At 43.6% G+C, this 15024-nt stretch overlaps 1 non-coding gene across 1 annotated transcript; it reads right to left on the bottom strand.

Moving 5' to 3' along the window:
- Window positions 1–286: 286 nt before the first annotated feature.
- On the bottom strand, window positions 287–360 carry TRNAM-CAU (transfer RNA methionine (anticodon CAU)). The gene has a single exon. It is a non-coding gene; the product is annotated as a tRNA-Met (tRNA).
- Between the last annotated feature and the right edge of the window lie 14664 nt (window positions 361–15024).

The raw sequence follows: 15024 nt of genomic DNA, 5'->3' as shown, positions 1-15024 counted from the left end.
CTAGAAGGCATGCCGATCTTGCCACCAACAAACCTTTGACTTTGGCTGTGAAAAGCTCCAAATAGGCACACAGTAGTTTAGAGTAGAAGGAGTGAAAGCCACTTGACTGTAAGGAAAGGAGCTCTAAGTTGGAATTCAATAGTGACAGAAATGGTCATCTGTGCTCCACAGCTACTGGTGTCATCACCCTGCAAAGAGGTGGAACCAACCAAGACTGAACACTAGCCCCATTTTGTAGACGGGTTGGGACCGGCCTTCTATCCCGGTGAACAATGTTCCACTGATTAGGCGGGGACAGGATTCGAACCTGCAATCTTCAGGTCATGAGCCTGATGAGTTGACCAATTCCTCTACCCCGCTTCTTCCCCTTCTCTTTTGAACTCCGAAAACCAAGGTTCGACTTGCATGTGTTAAGCATATAGTCTGAGTAGCATGATGTTCACTTCTTAGCGCTTAGGCCACTACCTAAAAGTAAGCTTTTCGCTCTTTTCCTCTTACATAACAACGATGGAGGAGATAGTAAGCATGACTTTCTATGCAACGATTTCTTCTTCTCTTATGTTTTCTCAAGTTACAGGGGGGAGACCAAGAGAGTAGATTGGCTGGTTTTTCCAGTCAAGTATAGTTGATAATCCCATTTTCGAATATGAATTTGAATAGATTCTCTTTATTATTCTAAATATAGCTTTTTTATCTTCCACCCTATCTCCACAGCTTTGGGCGACCCCCTCCCCTTCCTCTTTTTTTTCGTTTCAAGCATGGACCTTAACTTACCGAACTGGCTTAGTAAAGTAGAAATCATTAGCTGTCAACTGTTCATAGTCAGCAGTGGAAGAGGGCGTAGCTTTGATTGCTCAAGTTTCCCTCTCATGGTTAAATGTGAAAAAGAATTTCTTTTGTTTAGCAATAGTCTTATAAGGATGATGCTTCCCCTGTGCCTTATCAATAATTAATAAGGAAGACCGGGATAAAGGTAACTACTTTTTGCTCACCCGGTGAAAGGCATAGTAGGTAAAAAGGCTATTGGTTGCTTTACTTCCTTACCTCGGGTAGGTTGAAAAAGCTGCTAAGAAGAATAGTTTTCTTTTCTCTTGCGACCTTCCACGCCAAGGAGGGTTGAAGGGATCGATCTCAATAGCCTTTCACGAGGTGCGTAGCATTCTTTATAGCCGTTACGAAAGCTCCCGAAGAGAAAGAGGTCTTTGCTGCTTGACTGCGTGAACCAGGTCCAGGTCTTGCTTTTGGCATTCCCGCTGTTGACGTCCCATCGAGTTAGCTAGTTAAGGGTGAAAGGGATTTAGGAATGAATAGCAGGCAAAGTCCTTGCTAGGAATTCCGGGTAACTTTCTGTATTCCTTAAGGTTACAGGTGAAGCTTACTTCCTGCGGTAGCCCCTTGGACCTTAGCCTCTTAAGGGTTGGGTTCTAGTGGCGGGCTCTTGGGTCATCCGGACCCATATCTGGTAAAAGTGGTTGCCTGGTTGTCCCCACACCCCCTTATCATGCGTGTCTGTGGGAGCAGTTTGTGCTAGCGTTTTGGCGCTCGCCTTATGGTTCTCAGTCCTCTTTCGCCGATATGCCTTTTAAAAAGATTTTTTCCCGCATCGGAACATGACCCACTATACTAGATTTAGCCAATTCGGGTGCGGATGGGGATTCCCCAATAGATTCTACAGATTCGGATTTGGATGCCCCTGCGCATAAACATATGGATAGGGATGCCGATTCAGATGCGGCTAGAAAGGCTCGTTTGAGTGATTCATAAACCCTCGTCGGGATAAACAAGCAAGGGTTTCATCCTCTACTTATGGGAATGCTACTTCGAGAAATGCTGCTTCAGGATAAACTAGATATGTTGCGAGAGAAACTGGATATTTTCCTATGGCTTGGACCCTTTCACTCGAGAACTCAAAGGGGGGAAAGAACTCTTCAACATAGTCACAAGAACGTGGTCTACGACCATTAGATCCCTAGAAAGAGGAGCAACTAAGAAGAGAGGGGTATAAAAGAAGGAAAGGAATGTCTTCGATCTGGCTCTTGTTCCCTGTAGGTTTATAGCACGCTAGGCTAGCTAAGAAAGGTATTCTATCTTTCTCTTTTTGTTGTTCGGCTCGATAAAATTGTTTAGAATCCTCTCCTAGCTTCCTCTTTCCATAGATATGAAGACTATAAAACGTCGATCAGAGAGCAGGGTTGTTCTATGATATAGAAGTAGTTAAGGGCTTGACTAAGTAGTAGATATGGGATTGAAGGGCGCAGGAGTAGGGTTGTACTCTAGAGGTAATGCTATACTCCATTCTTCCTCCCGGCTTCCTTTCTATTCTCACTCTCATCCAACTGATGAATGCAATTGGAGTAGAATCGCTTTCCCTTACTAGGTTTAGGAATCCGTAATTCTTCAAGAAGACGAGATTACACCGGATCAAAAGAAAGCTTCTTATCGAGAGACAGATTACAACAAAAATGACTCATGAGGATAGCTGGAAGCAAGGAACATTCTTTTGTGGCTTACCCATTCTATAAGAGAACGGTTCAACTGGTTAGGCGGTCTGGCACATTATTCACTGTGCTTTATTTAAAGCAGTGTGCGTCATCCGGGGTGATAAAAAAGAACCATACCCTATTGACAGTGTCCCTGTCCCTTAATCATCAGGCTACCCTCGGATTCTTCCCTCCAGATATTAATGAGGTGGGCGGGAAGGATAGAGCCCAACTTATTATATACGGATACGGATATTCCTTGTCATTCTAATCTTGATATAGTTCCAACAGGCCTATTCTTTGACTCTCCTATAGTGTATAGTATATTCTTTCCATCTTCCTACTAGGATAGATATTCTAACAACAAACTACCTAGCTTAGCTAGTTGGCAGCTCCGCATTGTGACCTGCATCGGAAAGGGCATCCGATCTCTCTTTTATGGGCTCTTTCCCTCGTATCTGACCTATCTGAGTTAGCCCTCCCAAGAGGACAAAGAGGTGGATCATCTGATCTTGAAATAGGTCATCCCGGCTATCCCGATCTTTTATCTGTTCATTTCGTCAGGTATCTGAATCATACAATTCTGAGGATTCTGCTTTTCACATTCATTCTACAGGACCAAAACGAGGCCTTTCCTCGCTAGTTGGAACAAAAACTTCAACAGCAGCCTTCATTGAACCCCTTCTTCCTATCCTTGCTACCTATGAAACGAGTCCCTCTTTCATTCACTAAAGAAGACGCAGCTGATAGATGGATGAATATACATTTGATGGCCAGTTCTATGAATCAAAATCTCAAGTTGGAGGCATCGCTGGGCAAAAAGCCAATTGATTCGGTTTTCTCGAAATCAACGAGTGGACTTGAAATCATAGATCCATTTTGTGATCCACGCGACTCAGACAAGAATCCTATATCTTACCCACCCAGTGCTGTTCTGATTGAATTTCAAAGATCTCGCTCGCTGTCAAAGCGCATTTTGTGAAGTGTTCTCCTGCCCCTGTCACCTGAGATAAAGTCAACTGGAAACCGTGATCGGAGTCGTGGTTTGAAGATGATGATTTGAAGATTCATTCGACAGAGAAGGGTGTCTTGGTTGCCGATACCGAGGTTGAATGAATCATTCCACCTGGCAACAGCAAAAGTGGAGTTTGGCACAGGTCAAAGGGGAAAGCAAGGAGGAATTCCACTTTGGAAAGGAAAAGGGCAGTTCCAAACGAAGGACCCTGGGGCAAGCTTCCCGGTGTCCAAGTGTCAAGTCCCGAGGGCTTGTGTCCGCCGAAAGCTTCCTTTTTTCTTTTTAGTCTTTCCTTGCAATGAACCGAAAGGTGAGAGGCAGGGCTCGGTCTCAAGGTTGAATTTAAAGTCACTAGTCAGTCCAACTGCACGAGTGAAGGGCGAAAGTCAAGATTACGTGCAACCAGGTGTAACGTGTCAAAGGTCACCGAGTCGTCGTAAAGGGGAATAGGTTGTTTTGCGCATCCAACAACTGAAAGAGCTTGCGGAGAAGGGTTGAGTTGCGTAATAGCAGATTCGTAGGTCAATAAATCGTTGGATTTGAAATCGAACTCTCTACCTTGGGCGGATAGGAATTGAGACTTTCAATGGTCCTCTCTTCTCTCCTCGTGATCGAAGCTGACCCCAGAAGTTGGGTATTCCTTCTTAAGAGGACACTAACCCTCCCGATCTTGCTAGCCGGGGACTCAGTCTTTCAAGATTCAATCTTTCCCCTTCCGGTCCCAGGGAATCGCTCTTATAGTAGGAGGTTTACTATGTCCCCAACTTCTCTTTATTATGAAAGTAGGTTGTCTACTATAATTAGATGTTGATCGTAAAAACAGAAGCTTGTAATATTGCTAGACCAAATTCAATAAATAGAGTCCGGTAATAACATTATGAAACTGAACCCATATGGCAGAAAGCAGAAGTGGCGGGTACGTCTATTCGGGTTCATTCATGTCCAATAAACTTCAAACAAAAGGAGATTCGGGTATCAGAGTTGAGCGGACAGGCGACGAGAGGATGGGGGGAAGAGTAAATACAAGACAAAAGCAAGAGTTCCGGCATCTTACTTTACTAGTTTCATTTTCGTATGATAGTCACCCCTTTCTCACTGCTCCCTTTCTCGGTAAAGCAGAGTGAGCAGCTTCTTTCTTTGCTACTGCTGCCATACCACAAAGAAGTCCAATAGCTGCGCTTACTTCTTCCTTCAACCCTGAAAAGAGCATATGCATCCCGGGATTCTCTCCATCTCAGAAGTGGATTCCCCTGCAAGGGTACTTGAGTACGACTACGGCTATGAAAAGCTTATCGAAAGAGGAGGAAAGAGCGTAAACTCGACTCTAAAAGTTTCAGTTGCCTCCCTCTCTCCGCCCTATAACTGAAAAAAGGAGCACGGCGAAAAGCCAACCTTCTTTTTTTTGATTCGTTTGACGAGGGAAGACCTTAAGTACTGAATTAATGAAATTACACCTATATCGCGAAAAAAAGCTGCTCTAGCTTTAGCGCGCACCCTTTCTCCTATGAGGAAAGTTACTCTTTCCGATTCATGTCTGGCCCTTCGTGGGTATGGATCACAGTATACCGGCGACTTTGTCCTTGAATTCATTCTATTTCATATCCACCGATCCGTGGAAGAGACTAAGAAAGAGTAAGATAGATTTAGGGCCGGCAGGCGGGTCTAGAATAGATTCCCCAACGGGTCCTGACTTTTCAACAACAGAGGCGAAAACTTACTCTTTCAAGTCAAAGTCAAAGTCGGGTAGACTAAGATGGAGTTTATTTTACAGTTGTTCCAGGGATATGGGTATAGAGTGAATTCTATTCACTCTTTATGAAGTGGAGTGCACTCCTTATATCATAAATATAAAAGTCAGTATGGTGCCCCGGTAGACGCGCAGACCGAGTGAGTTTCTGCCGATCCAGATGTGCCAAAGATTGAGGACTATGAGGGTACGGTGCTATCCTTGTACTTTGTTTGTTGCACATGGCCTAATGTACACTTGCCCCCCTTTTTCTCACTCTTTTGGTGGTTTGTCAATTTGAATCTATTTTCTTTATGCTACCGAAAGACGGAAAGAGGAACCGACTCGTTCTTTCCTTGCGGAGGACGAATCAAGGCCTGAAGTTGGTTCGTCGAGCAAGAGGAGAGAAGGATCAACAAGGATTTCATACCCTATGCTAGTTCTTTTTCTCTCTCCCCCAGATATGCCTTTAATAAGTCCTCCACCTATTCTCGTGTGACGACATCTATGATTGTGAAATTAAGGAATGAACAGTTGCAACAATCATGTTCAATTTCTTTTGACAGTTTTAGATTGTGGTGCTTTGTAATCAAGGGCGAGAAGGAAGTTCATTGACAGACCGAAGACAAGCCGATTTGACCGTTCGAAAGCTACCGTTGGAGAGCTTTCAACCGGTTTTGTACCTATACTCCATTCCTAGCTAAAAGAACCTATTCGATAACAGGGTCCAATATCCGATTTGAGGAGAGAGTGGTACCGTACTGGCTTGAAAGAGGCTTTCCTCACTCCCTGGCTGACTACAGGCATGACTACAGAAGAGATGGAATTCCTACCAGACCAGAGAGAGGTGATTCTCTAACAAAGGAAAGAAAGGAATGACTATTTATATCAAGAGACAGGCTTGCTAACCTTCGGCCATAGTGACTAGTGACAAGAGGAGTTGCTTAAGGACCTACGAAGAAAGTGACCGAAGCGGAGTCAATACATATTAAAACAAGAGGAGAGAATTCAATGTTAATCGCCATCTCCTTGGCACATGTGACGGATCATACTTTCTTGCCTTAGACCACTATCGAGGCTATGCGTTTTCATAGGGCAGATGATCCTTACCCGTGAAGGTAGTTTACTTGCTTACTTGTTAAAGTAAGGTAGAAAGAGTACCTGTTGTTAACAAAACGGAGTCTCAAAAGCTCATTTATCGCAGTGGTCTCAAAAACCCAATTATCGTATTTAAGAAAAAGAGGTCTATAAAAGTCACTTAAGAAAGATGGCGCCTTTGCGAGGATGTCTTGAATCAGCCAATGCCAAGGCAACAAGGCTAGCATCAAACCTACCTGCCGAGAACCCTCCAACATTCCTACCAAGGTTCCCATCCCCGATGACAGAAGAAGGACGTAACCGGTGTTAAGGTTAGAAGGGTAACTGTTCTCGTAGTCGTAGCCGCTCTTGGGACTGATTCCTTAAGGAAATGGAATTCTTCCAAAATTCCCATGGAAGGTGTAGATGTTTAGGCTTGCCCCTGCTGCTGCTAGAGAATAGGTCGTCACTTTCTTTGCGGTTGATGCGGTTAAATCAACTAGTAGAAGGAAGGTGGCACAGTTCATCAACTGAATCCGCGCTTAGAAAGAATAACTTTGAAGCCACGTTTAGAATGGTCAGCACCTTTTGAGAAGAATTGCTCTTTGGAGATCTAAATATAAGGGCGATGAAAGTTGTAAGCTGTAGAAAGGACATTTTTCATGTTCATAGACACTTTGAAACTCATTATGGAAATTCACTCTTTTATTCTGAGTGCGCAGAATGGTGCTTTGCGGCTACTATGGGTCTTCAAAAGGAACCGGGAACGGGGCAAAGACATCCTAAGAAGTTTGCCTATGGACTCTACCTCAGGGACCTTCTTCCGTACTTTCACGAGAAAGCAAGCTATCGACCTTATCTCCGTTAGTTTTTCAAGATCAGTGAACCCAGATGTCAACATCTCTATGGGGCCTACTCTAGTCTTTTATCTGCGGAGAGATGGTCGTTTACATGCTTACTTACTAAAGTACGGGAAAGAAATAGCTTACAAGAACAAGTAAGAGAGTTGACTTGCTTGCTTTAACAAGTAAGGGAACTGAGGTTGCTTACTAAAGTAAGGGATTGTTGACCCTTTCCATCTTGTTTGTACCCACGGGGCACATTGAACACCAACTCAACTAAAAAGAGAAAAAAGGGTACTCACTCGTCGGTAAGGGAAAGGCTAGGCTTTTCTTACGCTAATTCTTCTCTTATTATATTTACTAGATTGACTATTGCACTGAGCCCTATTCTATCTCGGGTAACCTGATTACGGCTTTTCCGACTAGGCGCCCTACCTAAGCCTTACTTCCCGTCCGACTAGCATGGTGTCATATCACTCTTGAAAGAACACAAGATCTCGGTCAATCAGAGCAATTTCCTGGGGAAAGGGGCAGAACCATCCCCACCTTATCAAGACAATTTGGTACCTGTTTTCAAACCCATCTTTCGTTGAAAAATCAAACCATTCAGCTAGGGCCGGATAGTAGTCTGAAACCGACTTCGGCTTGGGCCGTGTTCTCTAAAACCCGATTAATTAACTGGGCCAGATTCCCCTGCAACATACCCTTTCTCAGAACAAGATTCCGATTCTGATTTTGATTCCTCTTCTTCCCCCGTCCACCGGAACTGGGTTTGTTTGGCAACAACCAAGCGCTAACGTCTGAAAAGGACGAAGAACGGACTCGCTCAACCACCGGAAGAAGGAAATAGAGGGAGAACAGCATTGATTGAGAGGGAGGACAACCCTTTCTTGATTAGCTAGGAATAGACATCGAGATTCACCTACGAAAGAAAGATTCTTAAGCGCTAACGTAACTCCCCGGGTATAGAAGAGAGGTTTGGTTGCTCACTAAAAGTACAGGCCGGGTCCAAACCAAATTGTGAAAGACCCCTTTTCCCTTATGTCACTCGGGAATGGGGAAACTTATGTGAAACTTTCCCTCCCCACACCTTAAATAATCATATACCGAGATCTCGTATTCGATCAATAAAGAACGAGGACTAGCTCACCAGTAAAGGAGAGGGGCGGACTAACTTGACCGGTAGAAGGTGAGAATAGTCAATGAATCGGAAGAGGAATATTGATCGCCTTAGTTTATGGTTCCGTTCCCCTATTCATTAATAGGGGCTCCCGAATCCGACTTATTTGATGAACAAAGTAGCTCGACCAACAAGAGAGGAACAACTGGCTAATTTCACACTTACCTATGAGCTATGAGAAAAGAGGTTTCTGGAACAGGTAGTGGGTACCGGCTCGCCGAAGACTCATTCTTTCCTCGGGGATGACTTCTTGCTGACCTAAGCTCAAAGAGGTGAGAACTCTCAATCGAATGTGATCGACACGACAGTCCCATCCTTCTGCTTTCCTTTGTATGAAATGAGGGCCCCCCTATCACTTAAAGGTAGCCTCCTAACCCGCGGAACCTGCTTGCCCGTTGGTTAGCTGCATCTGTTCTTTGAACATGGATGGCGGTACCGATTCTAAGTCGTTCTTGTGCTCTAAAAGACTTGCCTCATAAGAGAAAAAAATGACCTGCGGGAACTCACTCTCCTGCGCTAGTTAATCAGATGCCATCCGAGTCGCCACCAATCATGAATCATGATGGGGAGATTGGTCATCTTCTAGCTTACTCTGCTAGAACTACTATAACTTCCACGGCTGCTACTAAGCTAATAAGATCGAGGGGCCGTAGGTGGTGATTCAAAAATGTTCATTTTATTTGATAAGTAATCAAGGAGCTAATAGTATATAGCACTTAGATGAGGCTTAGTGAAAAACTAAACTGATTCAAGTTAGCCCAACCAAAGGACTAATCCAGCTACAAATGAAAGAGTAAAGCGCATTATCTTCATTCCACTTCCAATTAAATGTGTTACGCACAGTGACATTTGCCAATCCTGTTCCTGTTAGGAATCAATTTGATAAAAAATATACAGCCACGAGCTCTCTCTCTTTCTTATCCCGTCTCTTAAGGAAAAGCGCCTCGAGGATATCAATCATAATTCTAATTAATATAGTAGACAAAACCAACGATTAGCCCTGTCTCTTGCTGTTCTTCCATTCCCGACACCAAGCCAAGTCCGTGCTCTTTTTTAGTAGTCTTTGTAAATATCCTTTGGGATTTTTACCCTATCTCCACTTTCCTAACCCTCGGAGAATTCTATCCTTAGTCTAATGAAAACACATTAGGAAAATGGTAATTTTAGATCCCTTGTTCCCTTAGGATTAGGAAACCTATATCCATGACGAAACTTTCCTCTTCCACCGCTTGTCCCTCATCACGCAGGATGAACATCTGAACTTCTCGACCAGGCTCCAACAAACCTTTACCGCGACCATAACGAACACCTGGGGGCAAGAGAACATTCTTAGAATACAGATAGGCAGAAGACATTACGCTAGCCATAAACGCTTTCCTTCAATGACCGATGAACAGACGAACCAAGCGAGCTCAATGCAAAGAACTCGAGTGAGGGGATCTGGTTACTTTGTATAATATGTCTTACGAGTAGGCAATGCTAATGGAAGACGGAAGTCAGACAAGGCGATGACTATTGACATAGCCTATAGATTTGGTAATTCATATTGTGAAAGTACTTAACTTCAGATTCAATAAAGATCTGGAATAGGACACGAAAGGGCAATGCGGAAAAGCTAGTCTAGAGCTAGAGAAAGATTTTGACTTTATCAATTAATATCCTACAGCTTGCATTCGTCTTGCACAACCGCCCCAGGAAAGTAATTATCATTAAGAGGGAGAACTTTGATATCTAACTACGACAGCTATGGGGCACGAAGGGTTTAAGAATAAGAACAAGTGACGGAGAAGTCGTTTACTGATTAGCTGCTTGAACGTGGAAAGATGTTGGCATATCTGCTCTTAGGTGAGTATCCGCTCTTGCTGGTGTTGTTGGAATAAGCGCTGCTATTGAAGACGGTCTTAGAGAAGGAGCTGCTAAAGCAACTGCCAAATAACTTTCCTGTTGATGCTACAACAACGCTCTTGCCGCGAAAAAAGCGTCTTAGCTTGCTTTTCTTTCAGAACAAATAGCTTGTTTTCAGGACAAATGAAAGAAGAGGTTGTAGATAGTCGTTACTTGGCTTACTTTACTGGGGATTGCATACCTGTCACTCGCTTTGCCTCACTGTGCTTTGAATAGCCCTACTTTTGAACCTCTCCTGGGGGCAATGATAAATCACCTAAGACCGCTAATGTTCCATCTAATTCAAGAACAAGCCCTTCTCAATGTCTTGCCTTTCGCATGTGTTTTCTTTGAAATTGGAATTCCAACCAAGTTCCCTTCCCAAAGCGGGAACAAGTTGGTGCGACCGATTAAAGAAGAAGGACAACTCGCAATGGTACTATGGCTAGTTGGAAAGCCTTTCAATCCAATCTCTTGATTCACATGAATGTGAAACCGTTGCAACCGATCCTGCATACCCATCATCCGCCGCTTAATGTAATGGCCAAGGTTTCTATGGATTCAGCCCTGTGGAAAAATAGTGTTGTGGGCAATTCAGTGTGTAGTGTCACCCCTGGGACACTATCGAGTACGTTCCTAAAAATTAGGTCCATGAAGCCAGAGTGCTGTCGCACTAAACGACTACCGTTCCTTAGATACTCCAAGCCACAATCTGTATTGTCCTTGAACCTAGACCATGGAAGGTTGGTTATAGTCCCATTCTATTAGTGGGATCCATAGACCGCGGGTCTTTCCCAAGCCAGCAAAGAAGAAGGTAGTCTAGGACTACCCTAAGCCTAGAAGAGAAGTAGGCAGGACTTTCAGTTACAATGTCTAGGTTGGGCAAGCCGCCTTTCGCCTTTCTAAAGCCAATCGATTATCGGATTTCACCAAGCCAACTACCACTACCTGGGGATTTCTAGATCTGCTCTAAGTATAGCATTAAGATTCCAAACTCCATGAAAGCAGGAGATTGATTAGCTATAGTAAAATCTCATGACGGTGATCAAAGAGCATTGGCTACGATACTACAACCTCTGCTCCTGACCCCCAGATCGAAACGTTACGATTAACTCCGGTGCTGCTTGCTGGTGGAGGTTGGGAGTATCTCAACTATGCATAAGAAGTCGAAGAAGCCCTAGATCCGCCTCTTACTTACCTACCTTCCAAGACAAGCTAGTCAGGGCGAAGCATTCTTAGCATTAGTAGTTTTGCCACGATAGACTCATGAGATGTGACCTCATGATGGGTCGGTGGAAATGGCTCGTGATCGTGCATTCAATCAATTTCCCTTGGAAACGATGGTCAAGGTTTGCCGTAAATAAACAGATGAGTTCGATTCAAGCATCCAAACAAGAATACGGTTCAGATACCCCAAACAAGAAGCCACTTAGGATTTTTTTCTTTTTCTATCCCGGAGGGCGGGTCTCGTGACAACGCCTTCCTCTGCGGTCTCTATTCGTAGGAATAGAATCGTTCAAGTAATTGCGTCTATCACTGAAGGCAGCCAAGAGTCACTCAGGGCTATTGTACTTGTACTACTAAGCTGTTATAGTCCATTAGAGTGTTTGAAATCCCTGAATCCTGACTCTGTACGGAGCAGTAGGCTTGAGTTATAGTCCGTATCCCGTACTACTTGTCTGGAGTAGGAAAGAGTGTGATCTCAGTTTCCTAGCAAGTCAAAGGGAGACCACGAGGGTCTTCCTTATGGTTCGCTATAGTCCATTAATAATTAATAGGTCTAATAATCCTTCTTGTCCGGTAAGCAAAAGCAAGCAAGGGAGCCTCTGGCTTCGTCCATTCATCTCGCCACAACACAAGCTGTGGTATAATCTGTCTATACCTCACTCGGTTCAGTAAGATAAAGATATGGTTTGATGTGTGAGGCCTCGCTTCACTAACAAAAGTCGCTTCCTCGTGAACTCCGTTAACTAGGCGCCCCTCTCCAAGTAGTTAGTCTGTTCTCTTGTGGAGAAAGCCTTACTCTCGTTTCGTTCGAACGTAGCCCGCAGGAGTCAAGGGTTGTAGGGGCGACTTCCAGAGATAATTACGGCAAGGGGAGATGAAGAGCATTCTTCCTTCGCAAATACCGACTTCACAAACCCCCAACCCGGCTAAATGGTTTGACGCCTGCATTTAAACTAACTCACCCTATGCTAGTATGCTAGTGTGCGGCTGAGAAAGTATATAAATTATATAGAGGGCAAAGGTTTTCAAAAAGCCATTCTCGGTGACGACATTGTTATCGCCGACGAAAAGGTTGCAAACGTGTATACGCCCCCCTGATAGGACTGCGACCTAACTATGACCTAACTATATCGGTTGAAATGTAGCTAGTCTCTGACAAAGGTGCTCTTGAGTTCGCTAAGCCATTTATATGCGATGAAGGTGGAACGGATTTCTCTCCAATCTCCTTTCGCCCGTTCACTCAGTACTCAGTAGCAGCTCCCGTATTCGTGATTCGCGAGGGTTGAAAATGGATTTCAGACAATATGAACAACAATAACTCGACATTCTGAAGTTCACCAATTGAGCAAGTCCGGCATATCATCGCAAAGTAGTACACTCAAGTGGACTCCACCTAATGGACGGATACAGAGATAGTATCCAGAAAGATCTTGGGATTACATTCGTCAAACCAAATATCTTTAGCAGTCGCAAAAGAAGTGACGGGGCTCAAAGGAAGTAAACAAGTCATCCTTTGAAGCTAAGCACTTTTCATCTTTTGTAGGAAAATCCCCTTCTCTAGTCTTGGGAAATTGAGCGACGCATCCACATAAGCACAAGAATTTTGTTCTTTTGAACAAGCCTTCTAAATCCAAATTTTTTGTCCTTTTATTTCAGTTCATAATAATAATAACTGGCGGGTTTCATTAATGAAAAGAAAAGCGGAGGCCCGCCATCTGCTAGCATTGTGGTTTTCCATCGATTCTTTATCAATGGCCCACCCTTTCTTTGAACCTTGTCAATGATCGAACTTAAAGATATGAACTGAGTGCCATTTGATGAGTAACTGAGAACAAAGGAGAGGGATATGGAAAGAATGAAGTAATGAAAGAGGAAGTCATTGCTAGTAGTAACGACTTGTCACGATCCATTGGTTCATATAGAATCCATGTCCTAGGTGTATCAAAAAACATTCTTTTCGCTAAGCGTATATAATAAAATAGAGTGAAAAGGTCCACCCCGAAACCAAGGGGGTACTAACTAACAGCTGAGTCCTCTCCGAACCGCAGGAGATAGTTGCCCATCATACGGCTCACCAACTTCACTTGCCTCTATGGGAGGCTCGCTCCGGGCAGGTTCGGATCACTTACAATACACGGGCTCTACGAAGGAAGGGGTTGGGTTAGGAGCGTTTTCAATATGATTCTTTTCCTGTATTTGTTCGATGAGAAATGCGAGTCTCTTTTGTCCACTTTCTTCATCCCCCTCTATCAAAATGATCAAAAAGGAAGGCGAGCTTGCTTTTTATTCCCGTGTTTGATCTCTTCCATCTCTGCCTGGCTCGTTGTCACCTATGTTGAAGAAAGGTTTGGAACCCTGTAGAGAATGAAGAGGGGCCAAGGATCTTCCTCTCAACAGTGCTTTTCGAGGCTCCACTCTCCCCCCTGAACAAGTAAGGCCCCGTTAAGCCTGGGCGAAGATGGGGATAAAGAGTAAGGATTGAAGCCCCCTTAGCTCTGCCAGGCACTGGACAGGGGTTAGCTCTGTAAATGTGTAGAGCCAAGTGTAGTGTGGTGTAGTAGTAGGCACTTCTAGGCCCCTTCCCGGCTACTGGATCACTCCAGTGCTTCGGGTACTACGGACCCTCTGCCATCCATTGCAGCAGAGCCGTTTCATGGGCGGGGGGCCGAGCGAGAGCAAAGCAAGTTTCAGTGGTGGGCTGTCTTCGCGGTCCCATTTTAGACATAGTAAGAAGAGCAGCAATGCTAGGTAAAGTCACAATTTCTTTGCTGAAGGCGCTGTTAAGCCCTAAGTTTTAATTCCAATTTCATTGCCCTTATTCCGAAAGTATAAAGCCCTTCTTTCACCAATTCCGACCTACCTTTATTTATGGGATATTTGAAGGAGAGCTTTGTAAATCAAAAAAATTCTCTCTAGCTCGAAGAATTTGTTTGATTCTCCCTATAAAAATTGTTAAGGAAAAGGGGCGCTTTTGTTAAAGGACTAAGTAGAGAAGATCTCCGGAGTAATTTATTACCTCGTACCAATCAATACTAGCCTATTAGATAGTATTCACTAAATCTATGTTGATAATTCTTTTCCTATTATCTACCTCCTTGGTCCGTCAAGTAGCATTAAGGCGAGTTCTGACGTTTCCCATCCGTTAAAAAGACTTCTAAGCGACAGAATTATTAATACATACAAGACACTATTCTAGAATCGTTATTTTAGTTAGGTTTTATCTAATTATTTTTCTATGGTTCCCACAACCCAAGTTATGGAGTTTAGTTACTCATATTCATAATCACAATATTCAAATATATTAAATAAGAATTCATGTACTTACTTCAATGAGAAAGAGTAAAATCCAAAAGATTGCTTAATTAATCACAAATAATCACTTGCAAGATTCTCAAAGTAATCAACAATCTCACAAAAAGTCTAATGATTCTCAAAAGTCTAACAATACAGTGTCTACTAATATGATGTCTAACAATACGGAGTGTAACCTAAAAAATGAGGTTTTCCGAACTATTTATAGAAAATAAAAACCTAATTAAACAAGGACTCTATTTGCTGGAAATCTATCAAAACGCGGCTTGGTCTACGGACCT

Source organism: Solanum lycopersicum, chromosome 10, assembly GCF_036512215.1.
Source record: "Solanum lycopersicum chromosome 10, SLM_r2.1".
NCBI classification, from domain to species: domain Eukaryota; kingdom Viridiplantae; phylum Streptophyta; class Magnoliopsida; order Solanales; family Solanaceae; genus Solanum; species Solanum lycopersicum.
Note: the sequence above shows the minus strand (reverse complement) of the source record. Positions and strands in the feature narration are given on the sequence as shown.